Source organism: Oxyura jamaicensis, chromosome 5 (genome assembly GCF_011077185.1).
Source record: "Oxyura jamaicensis isolate SHBP4307 breed ruddy duck chromosome 5, BPBGC_Ojam_1.0, whole genome shotgun sequence".
Lineage (NCBI taxonomy): Eukaryota > Metazoa > Chordata > Aves > Anseriformes > Anatidae > Oxyura > Oxyura jamaicensis.
The window spans coordinates 33358261-33375981 of record NC_048897.1 but is presented as its reverse complement, the minus strand read 5'-3'; the positions used below and the strand labels follow the sequence as shown (position 1 = coordinate 33375981).

General features: G+C 39.1%; 1 protein-coding gene and 1 long non-coding RNA gene across 38 annotated transcripts in view; one reads left to right on the top strand and one right to left on the bottom strand.

Annotated features, from left to right (window-relative positions):
• The window catches only part of NRXN3 (neurexin 3), a 979693-nt gene that overhangs the window by 154395 nt on the left and 807577 nt on the right, over positions 1–17721 (bottom strand). The gene's annotated exons all lie outside the window — the stretch shown is intronic.
• Positions 10835–16100, top strand: LOC118168212. Its single transcript, XR_004751426.1, has 3 exons — positions 10835–11183; positions 14377–15108; positions 15147–16100. It is a non-coding gene; the product is annotated as an uncharacterized LOC118168212 (long non-coding RNA).

The window sequence follows — 17721 nt, the reverse complement described above, 5'->3', positions numbered from 1 at the left end:
CAGATCAGTGCCTCCGCTGGGTGTCTGAGATGTCTCAAAAAGGGAACAGACGCAATGACTCGTGTTACAAAAGGTACAGAGCTGAGTTTCCCGGACTGTTAAATCAGCAACTTTCACAAGTGCCAAATTAAATATGTTTTAAGTGGTATTTCAAAGTTACAGTTGGTTACATTTGGGCCTGCCGACCTTAACAATGTCATGTTAAATATTTTCTTTTTAATTAAGGTAATGGCTAAGCTCTGAGGATGAGTACTGTTTTTTGCTTCATTAATTTTACTGTTAAGTTGCAAAAAAGATATTGAAACAGATTAGCAAAGCAACAAGACAGAGGGGACATTTCAGGTGGTCTGAACTGCCACCACGGTACTCATAGGTCCAGACTATTAATGCTAACCAAGCTCTGGGCACAGGAGCCCTGACCTCCGAATTGTTCAGCACCCATGGTTCCAAACTGACCTAATAACTCACCCGGTCTGACAGTCATGCCCGCCTGATTGCTTGGTCTCCACACAATAGAGGATATGCTTCTTAATAAATGCAAGCAACCCTTTTTGTACAGGCTGCTGGCAGTTTGGCAAACTCCCTTTCTGGTGGCTGTTACAGTGCTAACAGTGGATGTTCTTGCAAGACTCCAAATTTAGAGATGCTTCGCCTTCTTGTGTTGACTTTCCTTGGTAAAAGTTACTAGCCTAGAAATGCTCTTCTGGAATGGGCTGATCATTTTTCTTCTTTCTAAATTAGCATTATGGATGTAAGAGCCATTTATACGTGTTTTCATCACAGATTTGGGTAGTGCTATCATAGGCAGTAAAGATTCAGCCTGATTTTTCAAAATTAGCTCCATCCATCCCAACTAAAATGCACTGAAAAGAAGCTTCTTTGTTCTTCATAATAATTAGAGAAAAGCCTTACTTTACAGTAAGACAAGTAAACGGTTTCCCTCATGGTCTCATCATCACTCTTGATCACAGGATTTATTACAGCTTAACGGAACATTCCCCCTGGACCCACTCCTGAAAACACACGTAGCACATCACTGCCTTCTTCTCACTAAGTAAATGGGGACAACTGGAGGACCATTTACTCTGGTGACTGCAAAACAGGAAGTCATCTGTTTTTGTGAATCATGATTTAATAAATGACTTGCAGAGCTGCAGGTCAGAAGATCTTAATCCTACTCCTTATGCTGGAAGGGGCTTGCTGTGTTGGTTGCAGGAAGCATAATAGCATTTTTGCCCCAATTACCTTCTCTTTGAAATGAGAACAACAGTATTTTTATTAAATGGTTGTAGACTGCTCAGAGATCCCAGAATGGGAGAAGTCTAGACAACTGCTAACTTTGGCCAAGAATTTCTGAACTCTCACTGAAATGTTTGCAAACGTGCTCGCAGGCCGAACAGCTCCCGATCGTTTCCCTGCTCAGTCCACCCATTCTGTCTGCAGCTGTTCTCAGGGGACACATATAATCATCACATTTGTTGCGATGGCAATGGTGATAATGATACCGTGTGCACTAATGAGAGGCAAGTACACATTTCACTTTCTGTAAGGCTTGGTGCTTGGGCAATACTGTCTGCCAGCTGTCTCTGTCCATAGCACAACCTGTAATTTTGTTAACAAAATGAGCCATTTCAGAGATCAATCATTATCCTGGCTGTCTTTATCTGTTTATTGTTGCAGCCTGCAATAAACATAGGAGATCTCACAAACAAGGTCTTTTCAGTTGGAGAGGATGGAAAAATAAACATTAGAAATATCTGATCTGCCCATTCAGAGCTATTTGTCAGCACTAGAAGTTCTGCTGCTTCTCACCTCTGAAGTTAAGCAAAAACATCTTTACATAAATTTTTATTCTATTTTTTTTCATTTTCAAGGCCACCCGTTCACTACCAGCTTTTAAAGGATTTGGTGTGGTATGTGTGGTCTGATTAGAAATTCTCACGTAAAACTGTCTCTGCTTTACAGCAGAAAGGTTTCATTGAGTTTTCAGATCCAGGTGGATGCTATGGTTCATTTAGTTTCCCAGCCAGATGTACTTTTAGTGATCAAACAGCTTCAGTGGCCACAAGGAAACAAAGTTTAACACTACTGATGTTTCACCTCCCATTTACGTGAACATTAAGGAAAGAAGTCACAACATTTAATTGATTTACCTTTTCTCTCTACTGATGGACTATGTATATCAGAACTATGTGCTCACAGTTCAATAGTGCAGAGTGCCATTCTGAGCACACATCATACCACATTGTGGTCTAAATCTTCAAGCTCCCACTCAATTTCCCCTCAGTGTTTAGTTAATAAACACTCCCTTAACTCAGTTTCCATTTATTCCACTCCTGCGTTTCCATCAGCCAAAGGGAACTTCTCTTTGAGAAGAATATGCACATCTCAAGGAGGATGCAGGAAGGAAGTTCTCCTTTAGCCCTGAGGGCTTCAGAATACTGGCAGAAGAGCCCTAACTCTTTTTTTGAGAGGCTACTCAAGTCTCCCATTTTCACTGCTGGTTTGGAGCACCCACACTCCTTGCTCTGTAAATGCAATCAACTTAGGTTTAGAAGCCTCTACAGTTGATTTAAAATTTCTAGAGCCATAACCTCATCACATGGACTTTCCCCACTAGGTTTGTTGCTGAAAAGGGTAACTTAAAAAGAAAATGGAACCATCTTCAGTCTACAGTTCAAACAAAGGTACTGCATTGGAACCCAAGAGGTAGAAAATGCATGTTATTGGGGCTGGCTTCTCCCTGTTCATGCAACAGGAGTAATCATATGCTACCATCCCATGGGACTGTGGTGTGAATTACTCCATAAATAGTTGCAAAGAGCTGTGATAGCTACTGGCAGATATATAAATCGTTGATATATGTTATTCTTAGAAAAAAATATAAACAGTGGTGACCCTAAAACAGTTACTTGTATATTTAATTGTTAAAAGCAAAGTTGACTTTCTAGCAAAATTATGCAACCTTTCATATGTTGTAGTACAGAGTATAGACATTACAGTACGGGAAGGAAACCCATACAATCTATTTCCCTCCTCCCTCCTTTTTTTTTCCAGGATGTACATATATGTGATGCTCCTAAGAATTAGAGGTTTGCAAACATTACCTCATTGCCAGGCAAATTAACAGAAGCTAATGTCATAGATTATTAAAATATGATAATGTAAAACCAATACTCATACTATGTGTAATCAAATGTACAAGGATTATTTAGATTTACAAAGACATTGCAAAATACCTGATAAAAGAAAACAGGTGTCATCTAGAATTTCAAAAGGCCTTTTTAAAAAGCACTCAACCAAAAGACACTATAAAAAATCATAATAGAAGAAAAAGTGCTGTAAAGAATTAGAAACTGATGAAAAAAACAGTAAACACAAAGTGGCAACAAAATTCTGTGGGTTTTTGTTTGTTTTTTCTTATTTTTTCCCCCTCCAATATGACAAAGAAAACAATGGAAAAGTTCTGCTTAAGGAGCCTTGTCTCATGTAATTGTCAATACTGTGGAAAAGGAGGTGAATAACAAAGAAACAAATCTGCAGCTAGCATAAAATTATTTAAGTTATTTCTTAGTAGGAACCCTATGAAAATGGTTTAAACAATGGCAAATTAAATTTGCTGTTGACAGATGCAAAGAAACGCATGCTGAAAATAACTAATAACTGCATATATACTGCTGAGCTCCAAATTAACTGGAAGCACCAGAAAATGGCCCTGTGCACATCTCTCAACCTGTCAAGGCCTGAACACAAGATACAATATGGGACAAAGTTCCTAAATGAGTGACACAACAAAACCACTCAGGCAGAAAACTTGAAATTCTCTTGGATTTATTGTGGATAGTTTGCTTGTTTTGTAGGTTTTTTTATTTGGTTGGTTGTGGTTTTCTTTTGAAACCTATCCTCTTCCCCCCCCCCCCGATATAAGCAAGTTTTTACATTGAAATTCGGCAGACAATGAACAGAGGCAGAACATAAGTTGATCTGAGAGCAGAAAAAAGTGATATCCCTTAGAGAGACAGACTCAGACAAAAATACATCCACAGATGTGTCTGCACATGAAGAGGTCACTATAAGCATAATCTATCATGGAAACTGCAACATGTCTGCATGGATAGTAGACCGCTGTTCTGAAGAATAATAATCATACCTGTGGTATTACAATGCAATCCACTTTTACTCTTGATAGTGCTTTGTCAAAACATGCATAGGCAAGGTGCAAATTCAATCTTCTTTCATTTTTCATTTGATTACAAAGGAATCATTTCTCAGGCTCAACTTTTAGATTTTCCAGATTGTGACACATCTCTGATGGGTGGATGATTCATGTCAAATGAACCAAAGCCATGCACAGGCTTACTTCAGTGCTGGAAAGATGCTCAAAGCACTAGCAAAGTTTGTTTAGCTCTCAGGGGATCCCAATCACAGCAAGGCAAAAGCAAAGCCTCCTTGACTTTGTGGGCGATGCAAACAATGGAGGCAGTATTCACGTTGCATTAAGTGTTTTGTAACAACTTGTGAAGCAGAGAATGCGATCCATCAGAGGAACAGAGGGTGTAGGAGGAATAAAAACCTTCAGAGTATTTTCCCAGCCTAACCATGGGTTAAGCATACAAGATGTAAGATTCAGAAAATGCATATAAGGAATGCAAGCTACAAAAAAATTTTACTCCTCCCCCAATTCACAGAGCTCCCTACTGACACAATTAGAGTGGAGGAAACAAAAACAAAAAAAACAGGCAAACAGGGCAGCAAACTCACTTTGGAATGGATGTGATCTCATTTAAGCAGACATTGGGCTTCTCAGAACTAAGGTAGACAAGAAAGCCAAAGCTTATTAATAACCTCAGAGGTGGGAGAATGGTAAGGGGGAGAGGATGAGCCAGCAGCCTAAATGTCCCTAATCTACTACATCTCTCTGTCTCCTGATATGCTCCTTACCCAACCCAGTCCTGTTCAGAACAATCACACGTTTGGGTGTTGTCTACCCGTCTCTGTCCCAGTCAGCAGAATGCTTCATTCTAACCATGTGCGTGGTTTAAACCCCAAAAGACCCAGTGGGCCTGGTGAAATTAGGCTATCAAGACATAAGCTTGGAAGAAAGTATGGCTGTGGATGAGTATAGTGGAGCAAGTAAGCAAGAAACAGGACGTCCAGCATATATCTCTATCAGAGAAAATGGGCTAATAGCAGATATTACCACATCGTCTTTTCTTCCCCTGCCTCCACAGCTTCATCCAAGTAACTTGTTATTAACATACCAGGAGAAGAGATTGCACTTTTACTCCTTAAGATCAACCTGACATCTTGCCAGCTGTTTCCGTAACTCTTCTTCCCACAACACCATGAGTAATCCAAAGAGCGTTCTCACTTTCTCTGCCAGCAGCATGGTTACCTGCTGTTCATTTCTCCTAGCCTGTTCCCTGAGCAGGGACGTACCATCTCTTGTTTCCCACTCACTTTGCAGGCCATAAGTTCTGAAATAGATAAGCACAGTTATTACTCTAACTCATTCTACAAGTTCTTATGCCAGGAAAACAGTCTCCCACCACTTATCTTTAACATCACTACCCTAAAGATACATGGGTCACTTCTGGTTGCTATCCCAGTACCGGACAAGTGCAAAGGGCATTGAGGGCCTGTAGGTCTTGTACTCTGAAGAAAATAATGCAAGAAAATAGGATTTGAGCCAATCCTCGCAGATTTTGGTTAATTTATTTTGTTTGTACCACACTACCCAAAGTCTGGAAATCTGAAGAAAGGATATTTAGTAACACAATCAATAGCTGGAAGGACACTTGAAAAACAGAATGACATATGCCCCAAATTCTCTGGTGTATCTTATGGGCTAACACTTGCCATGTCCTATTACATCAGCTTGATGAAAGTTAAGGGACCAGAATGTGTGCAGCCTCACTCAGATGTTTTTTTTTTTTTTTTCTTTTTAGGATATTTTTCCTATTGCCTGTGCCATTCCCTATTTTCCAAATAATTGTGTCTGTGCAGGTAACAGGCCTGTGGGATTTGTTTGCCCTTCTGGCGAACCACACAGACACGTCCTAAAACAGAGAGCCAGACTTACAGTGTTTGCCAGTGTCATACAACTGGTCTTTTTGAATTGCTGCAAAACAGAAAGAGAAACAAAGTAAGGGAGCTTGGCAGTGCTTGCCAAATGGCATCTTCTGTCATATGCACACACTGGTCTGGATAGTCACTTGGGTGCAGAAGTGAAAAGCTATTAGCATCGGGATAGAAACAGGCATCCAATTTCCCCACCCACCCAGATGGAGGAAAATAGAGCACCTCACCGGTAATGGTTTTCAAAGAGAAAGGGATACAAAACAGGAAACAAAACAGGACAGACTCCAACAGCATTCTTTTTCAGCACACATTTTTGCCCTTTCTCACTTTTAGTGTCTAATCCATAAAAGAATCTAAATCTCATCTGAAAAAAACACCTCTGTTGCTGGATGCACTTCAGAGGCAAGGCAGTATGAAGAGAGAAAAGCACTGCAGTTAATAAAAAAGGACTTTCCTCTCTCATTCCTGTAAGTATATAATATCTAGTAGACCCAATAAATGGAGATAGATCATAGAAAAGAATGAAGGCTAAGAATTCAAAATGTGTGGCACAGGTTTACCCAAGTTCCTTTGAAGCTTTTGACTGTTTCTGTGGAGCTCCCTTGAAGTAAGATGATAAAATCAACACTAATAATAGTGGTAATGCTAACAATAGTTTATCCTGCGGCAGAGCAAGAAGGGGCCATCAGGAAAGCGGCCCCGCCGCATTAAGGGATAGGACTGCAGTTGTAGCATAAAGGAGGTGATATGTGATACAAGTGAGTAACACAACGGGGTGCAGGAAAGGTAATGCTTAACTTCTCTTCAAACAGGACTTTTTTAGCAGTGGATCAGATAGTGGAAGAATAATGGTGGAAGAGACAAGGAATCACAGAGACAAAGTCTCAGAAGGAGGGAAGAAGTAGAAAGGACATAGATTAAATCACCAATCAACAGAGATAGTAGGAAATTTTCAGCTTTTTTGTTCTCTCTATAAATTATTTTAAGAAAACAGAGCTGTGGAATGACGTGCCGGGGCTCCAGTGAAGTCCATAATGCAGTACAGTCACTATTATTATCACTGTTTAATAAAACTTTCTATTCTATACAGACACAGCCCTAAGACCACCACAAACCATTCTGAAGCATTTTGGTACCATGACATGGCAAAATGGCTATCAGTTAAATGAAGGCACAGATGAAATTTGCAGTAAAAAGTGTTGAAGCAATTTTGGGGCTGGGAATTAATTTGCTACCATGAAGTCAGTCCTCTCTAAAAAGTACCAGGAAAAAGGCCATAATGGGAAGTACAGGTCTAAATTTCAGGTGCCAAGTGATTACAGTCCAATCTGAATGAGGCCAAGGAACCAGGGCTAGCACATCGTCTGCTGTGAAAAGCACACAGAGATATTTAAAGAACGCAAGCACGGTTGGAATGTCAGTTCTACCATCTGTCCCAACACCATTTGAAAGCCTTTTATCTTTTTGGTCAACTCTGAGACCAAGACAGGGGCTTTAGGTATCAAGTTTTAATAGATTTGAATGCTAGCTTCAGATCTAGGTAGCTTCAGGTAACTACAGCATCTAGAATTCTCCTTACGTTAGCTCCTTTCCAACTTACATACCTTGTTGAACTAAGCAAGACTGCAGCCAAAACCAAATATGAAAATCAAGGTTTATAAGCGGATTTAACATGAGACCCATATTTATCTGCTTTTATTATTATTATTATTCAAGACCTGACATAGAAAAGTTAGTCAGAATTTCACAAAAAAAAAACAAAAGTGATGGGAGAAATACAGGTGAAAACAATGCTGATAACAACCACAAACAGGCTGACATTTACACCTGCTCCACCCAGGTTTCAAAAGATCATTTGATCTGAGCAGACAACTCATTACACAAGTTCCATTCAGAGCCAGAATCTCTACATACATCAGATGACAGCTGAGCCAAATTTTAATGATCATACTTCTGAGAACATATCTATTCCTTTCAGAAGCTGATTTTGATTTTAAGCCAGTGTTCCAAGATTTACCTTTGATAAGGCACAGCTAATGATTCCAATAAGCTCCACAGCCATTTTGCCTTTTTCTTAAAGCACTTACTTTTAGCACAGATTAGATTCTCCATAGCTTTAACCAAGTGCAAAATTTAGAATTAAACAAAGCTTTTCTCTTCACCTTCCCGAGAAGGGTAGCTGTGAGAAATGAGAACATACTGTAAGTATGGAGATGACAATCTGACTGATGCCAAGATTATTAAATTGTGGAGGTTGCTGTCAAATGAAAATACGGCCCTCTTTCAAAGAAACTGTTAATATGGACAATAAGTCATCCATCTCCTTATATGGCTTCAGAAAACAGAAAAAGTTCTCACTGTGCGTAGGAGTAAATCCTGTATGGGAGATATGCTGAGTACCAGAACCTCACACCGTGAATTGTTAAGTACCATACTAACAATATGTAAGCATGACTCACTGATCTATCTGTACAGATGAATTGCACTGTTACTTAAATGAGATGGAGTATTATAGTTCCTTAAGAGCACATAGAAATGTCAAACATTAGTTTAAAACAGGAATTTTTTTTTTTTTTTTTTTTTTTTTTTACCAAAGCAATATAGAAATTAAGTATAGCATAATCTAACCTATATGCTAGGCCAATACATTTTTCAGTGTTCTTGGCTTCCTAGCAATTCAGACTAGTGCTCCATCCTGAGACTTGTTGATACACAACATACCTGCACTTGATTTAGGAGTTGCCCATGTGAACACAAAGCAATATAAACTCCCATTCATTTTTGAAAGGTACCAATATCAAGATCACAGACAGATATGCAATGTCTACAGTTGCACATATACTTCAGTGTGATATGGAAGAGAAATACAGAAGAATGGAGCACATCAGTAGTACACTGCTCTGAACAAACAGCTATTGACTATATATATATAGTCTATATATATGTATATATATATGTATATATACATATACAGGTCCTTCAAGACCTTCTTTGCATGGAAAGATGGGATTTCTTTCCCAGCTTTAGCCACTGAAAAATCAGACATCTACTCCAAGTTATGTATCTAGACTCCTTCCATACTCAGTACTGAATACTAACAGTTTCAAAGTGCAATTCAGCCCATTTATCTTGGTGACATGATCTGCTCACTGGAACTGTTTATCCTTCTTCACTTGCTATAAACAGAACCCAGAAAACAATGCTAGGCTAAAAGCATAAAATCTCAGACAGCTCAGGTATGTAATTTGAATCTCACATTCAAGTTGTTTTTCTTTCTATAGCTCTTTCCATTATTTTCATCCTTGGACTCTGTACCAAAACAAGTGTTACAGTCCAATTGGTCTTCTGGCTTTTCAAAGAAAGATGAGATCTCATCAATGTATATATATTGCCAGAAGGTACGACACAATGAAGATCACAGAGTCATAGAACAGCCTCAGTTGGAAAGGACCTTAAAGATCATCTAGTTCCAACCCCCCTGCCTTGGGCAGTAGGAAGATACAGACAGGCTCTTTCCAGTGGTGCCCAGTACCAGGCACTGGAACACAAGAGGTTCTGTCTAAATATCAGTAAGCACTTATTTGCTGTGCAGGTGATGGAGTACTGGCACAGGTTACCCAAAGAAGATTTGGAGTCTCCCTTCTTAGAGATCTTCAAATGCTGCCTGGACGTAGTCCTGGACAACCTGCTCTGGGTGGCCCTGCCTGAGCAGGGGGTTTGGATCAGATGACTTTCAGAGGTCCCTTCCAAACTCAGTCATTTAGTGATTCTGTGATCTCAAAATATTCCAAATCCTGCCATCCTTTGTTATCAGCTAACATTGCTTATTGACCTCAAGTGGCACCACTTAACATGCTCTCAAGTAATTACTGCAATTACTGCATTTTCCCCATTTTTTTTTTGTAATCATCTCAAATATAGACGGAAACACTCAGAGTAAGAGAGAGATAGTTAACATATAGATGATGTCACCAAATCTTCCACAGCTTTGTTTTCTCCAAGCAAGCAAGTCTTTGAATATATAGCATATCACCTCCACCCTACATAAACAGGCGTTACAGCACTCACGTATTTTGTCATACTCAAAAAACTAGAACAGAAATATAATTAAATTGAGTAGTGTTATTGCTGAACTATTTTCCTGCATTCATGTTTTTTAAATCCTGCTTTTCCATGAACCACATTCTCATTAGATTTTGATGCAGCTAGTATCAAATTCCAAATAACAATACTAAATTTCTCATGAATTGTTTTGGCAAAACCTTCCTGGAATTGACTTTGAAAAAGCAAGTTATTTTTTGTTAAACTCTCTTTGTCTTTTTCTGACTTTGAAAACTGGCAGCATCACACACTTAGTCTTCTTCCACTTGTAAACGGAAACATACTTATAGCTAACTTCCTACCTCTTGCAGTTGCAAACTTCAAAAATCACCTTCCTAATATGTGCTTCTAATTAAATTTCAGTCCCTAACCACAGCTGCTGTGATTCATGCATACCCTGCAAGGTTCAGTGTTAATTAATGAGGGCTCTTTAAATTCTCTGAGCTGAGGTGTGGGAGGGAAGTAGGGTGTATGCAAGACACTAGGATTTTTCACAGTTGGTTGTGGTGCATTGTGATGCCCCTCTGGGAGGGGGCTCAATTACTGAATGCATCCAAACAAGAATGAAAGAGGAGGTGGAGAACTGGGAACAAAAACCCACACAGTGTATTATTCATAAGCAAATATACAATTATGCAGTCTCATGAATTAGGGATCTGCACTTTTAAAGACGGAAAGACAAGTATGTGTCAGAATGTTGCTTTGTGGTGTATTGGTTTGATGCTCCCTTCTTCCTATGAAAATGTAGAGAAAAAGTGGGACATAATCATCGCAAGCCAGGGGCCTTCAGGCAATCCAGGGACAACTTCTGACAGGTTCAAGCTGAGGTATTAATAAATTTCATGGAGTGCAGATTTCTACAATCTCTCTTGGGATTGCAAAACTAGGCTGCAAATGAGAGGACTCAGCATCTCTGCAGATAAGTAATTTCAAGGCAAGATACACGAGCTTGTGATCATCAGGCTAAATAAGCAAAGCAGTCATTTCTGGTTTTCCTGCATGTGAGTTCATAAACAATCAGTTATTAACTCATATTTGTGTTTTGCTTTGAGATGGCACAACTACCCTGTCATCGGTTAAATGGCTGCCAGCCTAAAACACAGCTACTTATTACAATTTGTCCAAAATATTGAACTGAAGAGGCTATAATTGGTTGCACATAAGGATGAGCATTTCAGCTTTGTCATTTGTGCCTTAGTGGTTATTTTGTTGTTGTTGTTTTTCTTCCTAACTGCAATAGCTTTTGCATCTTTAGAATGTCTCTCCTCCTTAATCCTCTAAGCAATGCAGAGGACACAGTACACAACTATAACAGCGCAGTATTAGGATCTGAAATTAAGGAGCATAAATGAAACTTCAGAGGGGAAGTTAAGAAGAACAGAGTGCAAATTCATGAGGAGAGATTTGGCCTAGATGTTCACAATAGCACCTCTTACAAAACATTTTTAGAATATTTAACAACCCTGAATAGTCATAGCCTCAGACTTTGTTTCACCCAAAGACTGATACTACAGGTGCATTGAAAACTACAGTCTCACAGGTGATGAGTATAGTGCTTGCGGGTGGGGTGGAAGCACATCCTTTTCTTTCACACCAAAGCTTGCAGTAAAGAAATTCAGCAAGCCTTCCCAGAATCAATTCCACGTTTGGTCCTCCAAAAATCTTAACCAATGGCGGATAGATGATAACCACAAAGTCCTTCAAAACATGGTATTTTTTCCTATTAATAGAAATACTGCATGGAAAAAAAAAAGATTATTAATGTAACAGGAAACATTATATCAGTATCTATCCCAACCTAGTGCTCACTGTTCCTTTGATGCTGATTTGGAAACCCCAGCTCGGGGACACTCAACTACTTTTTTTTTAACAAGTATGTAAGTACCAGATAATTTGATCATGACTTTTTCAAGCCTAGGGGTGTTTCTGATGGGCTAATCTGACCTATGTACTCACTTTGCTTGGGGCAAACTGCAGCTGCTCACTGCATAAAAAAAGACAGACAGACAGTAAGTCAGAAAGCAAAGCTGGATTGCTGTCATGGTCCAAGCAAAATTTATTTACTGTCTAGATCTAGTCCTGAGCCAACCTCAGGAGGAGCCCTTGACAAACTTCTTCAAAATTTCCCCAAGGCAAAGGTGATTGCTCCATAAATATCCCCCAACAACTAGTTTTCCTTTCTGTAAAGCCTCTTTCAGGCTACAGGTTCTCAGCTCAGATTAATACCTTTCGGATTTTAACACTTGGGCCTTGACTAATAAATCCAGAAACTGTAGATATACTGCCACTAGAGCCTTTTTATTACTAGCAATGACAAGTTGAAGCCAGCATGGTGTAAGGACAGATGTTGAAGCCAGCACGGTGTAAAGACTGATGTAAGGACAGAATGTTGTCTTCTGGCTATTTCTCTGCCTCTAAGAGGTGACGGATATCACCACTTCCTTCTAGGATAATTTTGCCATTGGCAACCATTCTCTTCCTCCCCAAAGCAATTATAAACTGCCTAGTCTGTTTTCTTAAAGATAGAAATGATTTATTTACACTTGGGTTTTAACATGGGAGAAAAAGATTTAACTTCTTTTCCTCAGTTTACTCAGAACGAGATGCTCCAGTCTGACCTTCTGGGAGAAGAGGATTTTTCTGTCATCTAGATTGACAGAAGAGTCCAAAAACTGCATCAACACTAGTGATAAGAGGAATTGCTAGTCTACTCTGGTGAGCTCTAAACATTATAGCAAGAGACACTTCTCTTGGTGGAAGAAGAGGCCTAGTTTTGCAAGCCAGAAGGGCTCCGATTCCCATATACACTTGATTTTACTGAGGATAGTTATGGGGCATGCATGGCTGCACTGTTTTTAATTTTTAAAATGCTTCTGGGACAAACTGTAAAATAAGCAAAGCAGCTGTTATGCTAACAACTTAGCTGAGAAGTCTTGAATCTTTACTACCAGTTTTGTACAATTCAGCTCTGTAATCTCACTCGCTAGATTTGTTGTAGAAATTTGATTCTGTTCTGATTTTAACCCAGATCATAGGCTGCACTACAAGATGAGGCTGCCATTCTCCAAAATCTCCCTCTAAAGGTTTAGATGCTACTATCAGATTGTAACATAGATGCAATCCTCTAGGTATCTATATGTCCTCCCTGTCTTTTGGCCAGTACAGACCCACTGCTTTTCCAACATTTGTGCATTTGTTTCTGAGAAGGTAATTGCTTAACCCAGCCACCTATTTCAGAGCTACAAGGATCCTGGAAAGACAACAAAGGTTAAGCAGAAATAAAACTAGATTAAAAGCACTAGAGAACATACAATATTATTAAATCTGCATGAGTTGGCAGTTTTGCTTCATCTTCACACTTCTGAGTCTCTGAAACACTCTCAATTTTAAGCAGCACAGATAAAACAAGTCATTTTCTCTACTGTGCTATCTAGGTCAGTTCTGTTTTTCAATACAAATGCAAAAATTTTTTTGTTTGTAGCATGTAGGAGGGAGTTTCCTCACACATGATTCCGAGAACATACAAGACTATGATGGAAGCGGCATAACCTTGTTACATGGACACAGAGTAATACCGCTACTCATTCCAGAAAATTATGTGACAGATTTGAAGTTTATGACAAAAAGCCAAAATCACTGGCTGGAGGTGGAGAAAGTTGTTCTACCACAAACTGCAAAGTACCCATTCAGTCACTTCCTTCAGGACCACTAATATAGCATTTCACAGTGCCAGCATTTATTTCAAATAACTGGAAACCCATTTAAAATAAACTGTAGCACCCACAGACCTGAGTATATAACTGCATTCCTATGAGCTTTTCCACAGCACTCAGCAGCAAGCCGCAAGTCACTTCCTTCTTTCTTAAGAGAGCCTTCCCTTATCCTCCCACATCCTTTTGGTGTCACACAGCTTTTTTCACATGAAGGGGAAGTAACATCAACTCTGGTAGTTTTTTCTTCTGAGGCAATGAAGCCACTAAAAATGACAAATCCCCAGGAAAATGACAAATCCCCAGAAAAGAGCCCCCCAGGCAAATGCTCTATTATCCTCTAAGACAAAGACAACAAAGAACTGACAACTTCTTATATAATGCAATTATTTCTACCTTTAAAACCATATTAGGGTACCCTGTGCCACATTTCATCCAGCCACGAAATTTTCAGGATGTGAGACTGTTCTCTATTCTTCCCCAGGGATATGTCCCTCTCACCTTATGTGATCAAATGGCCATTACGATTACAGAGGGAGAAAAAACCATCGCAGATTAGAGATGTCTCTAGAAAAGCCTAGAAAGTGATCTAACACTTGTTTGAGGACAATTGTTGAAAAGAATGTTTGCAGTTCTTTCAATATTCTCCACGGTGCTGAGAACTAAAGAACTGCATGCCTGAAGAACTGAGAGAGCAAAGGCAATGTGTAACAAGCAGATTGAAGCCTCGGTGGCCTCACAAAAACGCCAACAGATAATGGAGTTTATTTTTGTTTCTGGAATACCGTCCTCGCAGTTTTTATACTTGGAGAAAGGTTTGCAGAAACACCACAAAGACTACCTAAGGAACAGAATAGGTGACTTCCCGCTCCAAATCACTAATGGCACTTCTCTATTCAGATTTGAGATCATCGTGCTTATAAGGCCCTTGCTGCGAGGTGGGATCAGGACTTCAGTCAAACCCTGCCTCCCAGAGCTCTGAAAGAACATGGCCACACTACCATGTACAAAGACGTGAAAAACAGAAAGGTAAAGTCTTCTCACCTTTAATCATAACAACATGCTTATTAACATATGCAGAATCAAGTGGAGTTACAGCTTCATCCCATTACAATTCTTTCTTTTTGCCTCCATCAGACTGTAATGATTTGTAGTTTTATCACGCTGCCACTTTTAGAACAGCAAACAAGCATACACATGAGAAACATAACAGGATGTAACATACACATGAGAAATGTAACAGAAATGTAACAGGTACCCTAGGTTACCAGGACATTTTAGTTCCATAATCAGTATTTCAGCAGAACACCCTTTATAAACTGGATATTGTCTATCTATAATCCTTAGGTAGAAGGATGTTCAAGACTTTGCAATACATCTTCTGCAGCTGTTGATTATTATAATGGTAACAACCTTCTTTCTCTCCAAGTTTTAGAGGTACCAAATACCAAAGTTATCTATGCTTTCTCCATTATGACACTTATCCATAAACATTCAAAATCATGTATTTCTCACTTTTCTGTGAGTTGGAAAGAAATACACACACGCACACAGAGCGCATGTGGTTGATACATTTTTATTTACAGTGTCATTCACCACCCTTTTAATCCACGCATACAATCCTCAGTAGGTTGAAAAGCACCAGTCTTATATCTCATCTCTTTCTCCTAGGGTTCCATAATTTCAAGTAAGTCAAATTATGCATATAAATGAGCAATTCAAAATCTTTTCACTTATTAGTCAGGTCCCTAATCTCTATGTACAGACTGTTCAAAACATAAATTCCTTTCAGTTCTTTGTTGAGAACAAAATTAATCAAAGCAGTAACTAGATTCGGGCTGAAATTAATGTTCATTTATTCATCTCTTTCTTCACTCCTCTTCTGTTACAAGTCCGTGATTATAGCCTGTCTTGCAAGGTCTCCACTGACTTTACTGAAAGCTATGCACATCTTACAATCCTTTTACCCTTCAACCACTTATAAATAAACTCATTATTCCACCAAATCAAAACCTTTTAGGAAACTAGCTGTTTCATTCATAAGACAGGAGAAAAATGAGAAAAATCATTTCAACTTTCTTCCCCTTCAGCTACTCAGATTTTTTTTCCATGCAGACCAAAGAGTTATGCTGTGAAATGATGTTTTAACAGTTACTTTTGTAATCTGTCAGTTAGCTCTTGCCCAGTGATATCTGAAAAGAATACAAAAGTCACATTTTGCTTTTCAAGTTTTGGTAAACAACGCACTGTTTTATTGTTTCTCTGTCAGCTGAACAAATTTTCCCCCATTATTTTTAATATCGCTAGCCGAAATGATTATGTATGTCTTTCTTGAATTTTTGGAGATCTCTTCAGAAGCTAGCTAATCTTTCTAAGTACGCAGAAGACCTATGTGCAGGAATATCTCATGCTAATTTCTGTTCTATTTAACTGGACAGATTTTTAAAATGCTATGCAGTAGTCACCTTGAGAATATAACAGCTAGCTGCCTTTAATTGTATCAAATCTTTATGATCCCCTTCAGCCTTGTAGTAACAGCTTGCCCAGCTTCTTGATTTTCCAACTATCTAAAGCGCTACATGGTTGTTTTAATCTCAAATAGCTAAAAAACAACCACAAACAACAAAAAACTCGCTTTTATAGCTTTCATTACTTCTGATTGCTTCATAATATTTTCTATTTCTGTTGAATTTCAGTGGAAATACTGCCTACCCCTGGGTACGAGCCATGTTCTCTGTCTAGAGATGCAGGCTTCTCTTACCTAGTGTATTGGAAGCCTTGCTTCATGGAAGACATTGCATCTGGGGATTAGTGATGTTGTCCAGGCCATGTCTACTCCACCAGGTGTGGTGCTTAAGGCTTGAGAAGCCCATACATTAGCAGGGGTACCCATTGCATCGGAATCTGTTGGAGTGCCCCATGCTGGTCTGTGCTGCCCACTGGATGGATGTTATGAAGTAACACCCCAAACTGCCAGAAGATGACATATAATTCTGTTCACTACACAAAATAAAAGGCACTACAAGATGGAAGGGAGATATGAACCTGTGCACAGACAGGATCTGTGCAATGTGTTGTGAGAAAATCTTTCTGGGGTGCATTCAATGCTTGCATGAAAACACGCTTACCAGGACCTGAACCAGTCTAAGATTTACTCTATATTCCTCATTTTATTCTATCTTACTGAAAATTTTATTCAGCCTTTTGTTGTTGGGTGTTTCTAATGCAGATCCATAAAGAACCCTACTCTCTCTGAGCTCACCCACGTCCTTGTTGCAGAACACCTAGCCAGTCCAAAGCACACCAGATCTTGCTGGAATAAAACACATACTTCATTTACCCACAAGGTCAGCAAATACTCGTATAAAAGATCTATTGGTTCCTTGCACTAAAAGAATACTCCATTAATTGACATGACAAATACTGAGAAATATGGTCTGGGAAAACACATCATTAATCAATAAACATTGAAATGACTGATAGAAATTGAAAGCCTTACACTAATTGACATTTATTTCATAGTTGTCATCTGCTGTTGTTCAGATGAGGGTTCTTAGGCAGTATCAGTAGCTATATATGTAAGTTACTACCAGAATGATCATAAACAAAATCATGAATGAGAGCAGATCACAATAGGGAAGAGAATAAATCGTGTAGATATGTAAAATCCTGGACTTCAGGGTTGTGAATTTCAGATTGTCCAGGAAATCTGCTCAGCAGGATCCCACAGGAGACTACACTAGAGGAAGGAGCCCGAAGATACAGAACCACACAACAGCAGGGGTGAGAAAAGACCTCTGGATATTTTCTAGTCCAAGACCTCTTATAA